Below are 6,000 nucleotides of genomic sequence, written 5' to 3'. Positions count from 1 at the left end.
TCATACTGTGATTAACAAATGGAAAATCAGGGGCTCTGTAAAAACCAAACCACGGTCTGGTAGACCAACAAAAATTTCGGCCATAACTGCCAGGAAAATTGTTCGGGATGCAAAGAAAAACCCACAAATAACATCAGCTGAAATTCAGGACTCTCTGAAAACTAGCGGTGTGGCTGTTTCAAGATGCACAATAAGGAGGCACTTGAAGAAAAATGGGCTGCATGGTTGAGTCGCCAGAAGAAAGCCATTACTGCGCAAATGCCACAAAGTATCTCGCCTACAATACGCCAAACAGCACAGAGACAAGCCTCAAAACGTCTGGAACAAGGTAATTTGGAGTGATGAGAACAAAATTGAACTTTATGGCCACAACCATAAACATTACATTTCTGGAGAGGTCAACAAGGCCTATGATGAAAGGAACACCATTCCTACAGTAAAGCACGGAGGTGGATCGCTGATGTTTTGGGGATGTATGAGCTACAAAGGCACTGGAAACTTGGTGTATGTTGAAGGAAAGATGAATTTAGCATGTTATCCGCAAATACTGGAGGAAAATTTGCATTCATCAGCCCGGAAGCTGCGCATGGGACGTACTTGAACGTATCAACATGACAACGATCCAAAACACAAGGCCAAGTCGACCTGTCATTGGCTATAGCACAACAAAGTGAAGGTTCTGGAGTGGCCTCTCAGTCTCCTGACCTCAATATCATTGAGCCACTCTGGGGAGATCTAAAGCGCGCAGTTCATGCTAGACAGCCCAGGAATTTACAGGAACAGGAGGCTTTTTGCCAAGAAGAATGGGCAGCTTTACCATCTGAGAAAATAAAGAACCTTATCCACAACTACCACAAAAAACTTCAAGCCATCATTGATGTTAGAGGGGGCAATACACGATATTAAGAACTGGGGTATGTGAACTTCTCATCAGGGTCATTTGTATGTTTTTGGTTATCATTAAGATTTAAAAAGAGAAAACGCAGTAGTTTGACAATAAATGGCTTCACCCAACCAATAACCATGAGTGGAGAAAAAGTTTTTTTTTGTTATCATTCATATTCTCTGAAACAAGGCCAAGAAAGGAAAAATTCTGCCGGGGTATGTAAACTTTTGAGCACAACTGTACTCTAAGGTCACAGTCTCACATTCAGTATCTGTAAGCCAAAATCAGGAGTGGAAAAATCAGAGGAAAAGTATAATAGAAACAAGTCACCACTTCTGCATTTTTCACCCACTCCTGGTTTTGGCTTACAAATGCTGATGTGAAATACTGAACAAATTACTGGACATGTGAACGTGGCCTAATAGGGAAAGTGGAGATGCAGTACGCGTTAGGATATCTTCACACAGTATTTTTTGGGGGATTTTTTCTGGCTGAAAAATCCACATCTAATAACCACTTCAATTTCTTTTTTTTGGGATTAGTTATAGAAGAACACATTTTTTGGACACTGTTTTAATGTGGTTTTAGACATATTTTTAATCATAACATTGTGTGCAGAAATAGGGTGTTTCTTAGTATATTTCTGTTTCAAAAACCTTGCAAAAAAAATAATTGGAACCAGCAGGTAAAAAGTGCAACAAGTCCAGACATTTACACTGGAAAATGCACCGAAGAATTGACATGAAAAAACACGAGATGTGCACTTCAGTCGCCTTTTAGCATTGAAATAAATAGGAAGTTTTTTTTTTTTTGCTAGCAGTTATAAAGTATTTTCTAATGTGGGTTTTGGAACAAAATCTGAGCCAAAAGCTGTATATATATATAAAAAAAAAAACCTTTATGTGAACATACCCTTAGAGGAACTCTCATAAGGTTTTAGAGATCAGGCCGGGGGTTACAGGTTCTGCTGGGCTTGTCCATCTGACTTTGCAAATATCAATCATCCTTAGATCTGCTCTGAACAAATGCCATACTCTGTGTTATGCCTTCTGCGGACTCTCAGGCGGCGGAGCATGACCGAAGAAGGTGGCGGACCATGACCGAAGAAGGTGGCGGAGCATGACCGAAGAATTCATACAGCACATAGGAGAGAATCCTTGTGTCATACTCTGCACCTCTGTCCATGGTCACCTGGCAGGTCTAAATAGGGCTTCCATGGACAGGCGTTAACTAGCTAATCCGACTATAACCCTGAATACAATCCCCTATACAGGGATGAGGATTTATACCAGTTACCACTGGCCGGTGGAGCAGGCTGGCAGGAATTGTCAGGTCACTGGGTCAGAACCATGACGGATGACAAGGGACAAAATTGTAAGTCAGAATAATCATCAGTAAATGGGCTGAGGTCAGAACCAGAATCAAATAGTCTGATCAGGGCTGAAAGAACAGGAGTGAACCAGAGCAAGTATAGACTATAACTGGCAACATCCGGACAGAAGCAAGCTAGGAGATATCATAGGGTGCGGTGCTGTCACAGTGGCCACAGCAGGCAGCCGATTACTCCAGCTGGACAGCGTACACAACCATCCTGCCAGACTGGATAAAACACTACAGGTCCCAGCCATATCGACTGGACAGAGTCAGATCATCTGGTCCCAGGACGTCTCCTCCATCACAGCACCACCCATAGAATGAACACGGCGGTGACATTATACATTCTATCAGTTATAGCTGTGATGTTTCTTTAAGATTCCAGCTCATATGAATGATTGTGGTGGAATTTCAGATTAGATTTTATTTGCTCTATAAATTATAAAACTCCTTGAAAAAGATAAATAAGTTGTAGTAATAGGATTTCCCTTGTCCCACTATTACGGGGGCAGCTGCTGTTCTCCGCTCTCCATCCTGTCCTCCACTTCTGCCTCTTCCTTCAGATTCTCCCAGCTGTTTCCTCTCTCCGCGCACATCTGTGTCAGCCATTGTTTGGGAGGACTCCGGGATCTTACGTGCTTCAGACCATTGTCTCTCCACAACTTCTGATTCTCTGCCAGATGTCAACTCAAGGAAAAGGGAGGAGAAGAAACATCTAGAATATTGTGATTGAAGACAAACGCCAGCAGGACTGGTAGAAGTGGCCGCGCCGTGTGTCTAAGCTCGGGGAGACGGGTCTACTGCAGGTAAGTCCCGACCCGATCCATGATGATCACAGAAGCTGGAGGAGCCGGAGACCCCAGGAGTGATCGCTGCTCCTGGGGTCTTATATCTGAGCTATAGACATTTACTATCGGCTTTATCATTTACCTTTAGTTTTCCATACAAAAAGGCTGTCTGCAAATCTTCTGGCTCTTCTCTCCGTTTCATACTGTTTCTCTATTTCTCATTTTCCTTTTCTTTCTTTCTCTTATCCTGTTTTCTTCTCTCTATTTCTCTTCCTTCCTTGAAGTTTTGAACTTTTCCTCCCTTTTCCCCTCTCTCGTTATCTTTTTCCTTTCTTTTTTATTATCTATATTTCCTCTTCTCTCTCCGTACTTTCTACTTCTCTCTTTTCTTTTATATTGTTCTTTCTGTTTATTTCTTAATTTCATGCTATCACTTTTTAGTCTAATAATTTCTTTTGTTTTCTCTTTTCTCTCATCTTTTTTCATCTCTTTCTTTCTTTCCTTCTTTCTTTTGTTTTTTCTTTCTTTCTTTACTCTTTCTTGCTCTCTCCCTTTCTCATAATCATTCCATTTTTACTCTCTATTATTCTGTTTCTTTCTTGTTTTATCACCCTCTTTCTCTTTATTTTTCTACTGTTCTCTCACTTACACTCTTTTTTACCAGTTTTTTATCTCTCTCTCATTATTCCTTTTCTTACTTTCTTTCATTCTCTCACTCTCCCTCCCTCTGTTTTACTCTCCCTTACCTTTTCATTTTCTCTATTTTCTCTTTTCTTTCTTCTTCCTTTTTTTCTGCCTTTTCTTTTCCTTTCTTTCTCTTTCTCCACACTCTTCTTCTCTGCCTTCTTTCTATCTTTATTTCATCATTTTCTCTTCTTTCGATTTTTAACTTTTTTTCCGTCTTTCTTTCAGTATTTCTTTTTTTGTCTTTTTATCACTACATACCCTTAGAATATATAATCTAGAAAACTAAAGGGAAACTCTGCCTGAAAACTGTCACCTCTTTATTACTCTTATTACTCTTTGACCAATCACATTTATGAATTTAGCGTCTATTCTCTTTATTCCAGTGACCAGGAACTCAGTCATCTCGGTCTATATAACTTATATGTGCAGATGCTATAAATCAAATGTCCCATATATTGTACACTTCGGCTTTACTTACATCATGTCTAAGCGCAATATTTGAAGTGTCAGAAAAAAAATCTTAACTGACATGCGCATATGTTCTTTCTCGACTGGCCGTGTGCAGGATAACTGCCTCTGGATGTACAGCTTGACTAGCCGTGTGCAGGGTTAATGCCTCTGGATGTAGAGCTCACTAGCTGTGTGTAAAGTTACTGCCTCTGGATGTAGAGCTCACTAGCCGTGTGCAGGGTTACTGCCTCTGGATGTAGAGCTCGACTAGCCATGTGCAGGGTTAATGCCTCTGGATGTACAGCTCGCCTAGCCGTGTGCAGGGTTACTGCCTCTGGATATAGAGCTCACTAGCCATGTGCAGGGTTACTGCCTCTGGATGTAGAGCTCGACTAGCCGTGTGCAGGGTTAATGCCTCTGGATGTACAGCTTGACTAGCCGTGTGCAGGGTTATTGCCTCTGGATATAGAGCTCACTAGCCATATGCTGGGTTACTGCCGTGTGCAGGGTTACTGCCTCTGGATGTAGAGCTCACTAGCTGTGTGTAAAGTTACTGCCTCTGGATGTAGAGCTCACTAGCCGTGTGCAGGGTTAATGCCTCTGGATGTACAGCTCGACTAGCCATGTGCAGGGTTAATGCCTCTGAATGAACAGCTCGACTAGCCGTGTGCAGGGTTACTGCCTCTGGATGTAGAGCTCACAAGCCGTGTGCTGGGTTACTGCCGTGTGCAGGCTTACTGCCTCTGGATGTAGAGCTCACTAGTTGTGTGCAGGGTTACTGCCTCTGGATGTAGAGCTCACTAGCCGTGTGCAGGTTTACTGTCATGTGCAGGGTTACTGCCTCTGGATGTACAGCTTGACTAGCCATGTGCAGGGTTAATACCTCTGGATGTACAGCTCGACTAGCCGTGTGCAGGGTTAATGCCTCTGGATGTACAGCTCGACTAGCCGTGTGCAGGGTTAATGCCTCTGGATGTAGAGCTCGACTAGCCGTGTGCAGGGTTACTGCCTCTGGATGTAGAGCTCGAATAGCCATGTGCAGGGTTACTGCCTCTGGATGTAGAGCTCGACTAGCCGTGTGCAGAGTTACTGCCTCTGGATGTACAGCTCGACTAGCCATGTGCAGGGTTAATGCCTCTGGATGTACAGCTGGCCTAGCCATGTGCAGGGTTACTGCCTCTGGATGTAGAGCTCGACTAGCCGTGTGCAGGGTTACTGCCTCTGGATGTACAGCTCGACTAGCCATGTGCAGGATAACTAACTCTGGATGTACAGCTCGACTAGCCATGTGCAGGGTTAATGCCTCTGGATGTACAGCTCGCCTAGCTGTGTGCAGGGTTACTGCCTCTGGATGTAGAGCTCACTAGCTGTGTGTAGGGTTACTGCCTCTGGATGTAGAGCTCACTAGCCGTGTGCAGGGTTAATGCCTCTGGATGTACAGCTCGACTAGCCGTGTGCAGGGTTACTGCCTCTGGATGTAGAGCTCACTAGCCGTGTGCTGGGTTACCGCCGTGTGCAGGGTTACAGCCTCTGGATGTAGAGCTCACTAGTTGTGTGCAGGGCTACTGCCTCTGGATGTAGAGCTCACTAGCTGTGTGCAGGTTTACTGTCATGTGCAGGGTTATTGCTTCTGGATGTACAGCTTGACTAGCCATGTGCAGGGTTAATGCCTCTGAATGAACAGCTCGACTAGCCGTGTGCAGGGTTACTGCCTCTGGATGTAGAGCTTGACTAGCCATGTGCAGGGTTAATGCCTCTGGATGTACAGCTTGACTAGCCATGTGCAGGGTTAATGCCTCTGAATGAACAGCTCGA

The 6,000-nt window shown here is 43.9% G+C and overlaps 1 protein-coding gene across 2 annotated transcripts in view; it reads left to right on the top strand.

The window, feature by feature from the left end:
• The first annotated feature begins 2,835 nt into the window (after positions 1–2,835).
• LOC141264533 (uncharacterized) overlaps positions 2,836–6,000 on the top strand; it is a 91,558-nt gene continuing 88,393 nt past the window's right edge. For both annotated transcript variants that reach the window (XM_073676808.1, XM_073676807.1), the window contains exon 1: positions 2,836–3,066. The gene's annotated coding sequence lies outside the window, so the exon portion shown is untranslated. The remainder of the gene's footprint in view (positions 3,067–6,000) is intronic.

Source organism: Phyllobates terribilis, unplaced genomic scaffold, assembly GCF_046119375.1.
Source record: "Phyllobates terribilis strain yellow unplaced genomic scaffold, ASM4611937v1 Scaffold_4__5_contigs__length_816908805, whole genome shotgun sequence".
NCBI classification, from domain to species: domain Eukaryota; kingdom Metazoa; phylum Chordata; class Amphibia; order Anura; family Dendrobatidae; genus Phyllobates; species Phyllobates terribilis.
The sequence above is the reverse complement of the archived record's forward strand: the minus strand, read 5'-3'. Positions and strand labels throughout refer to the sequence as shown.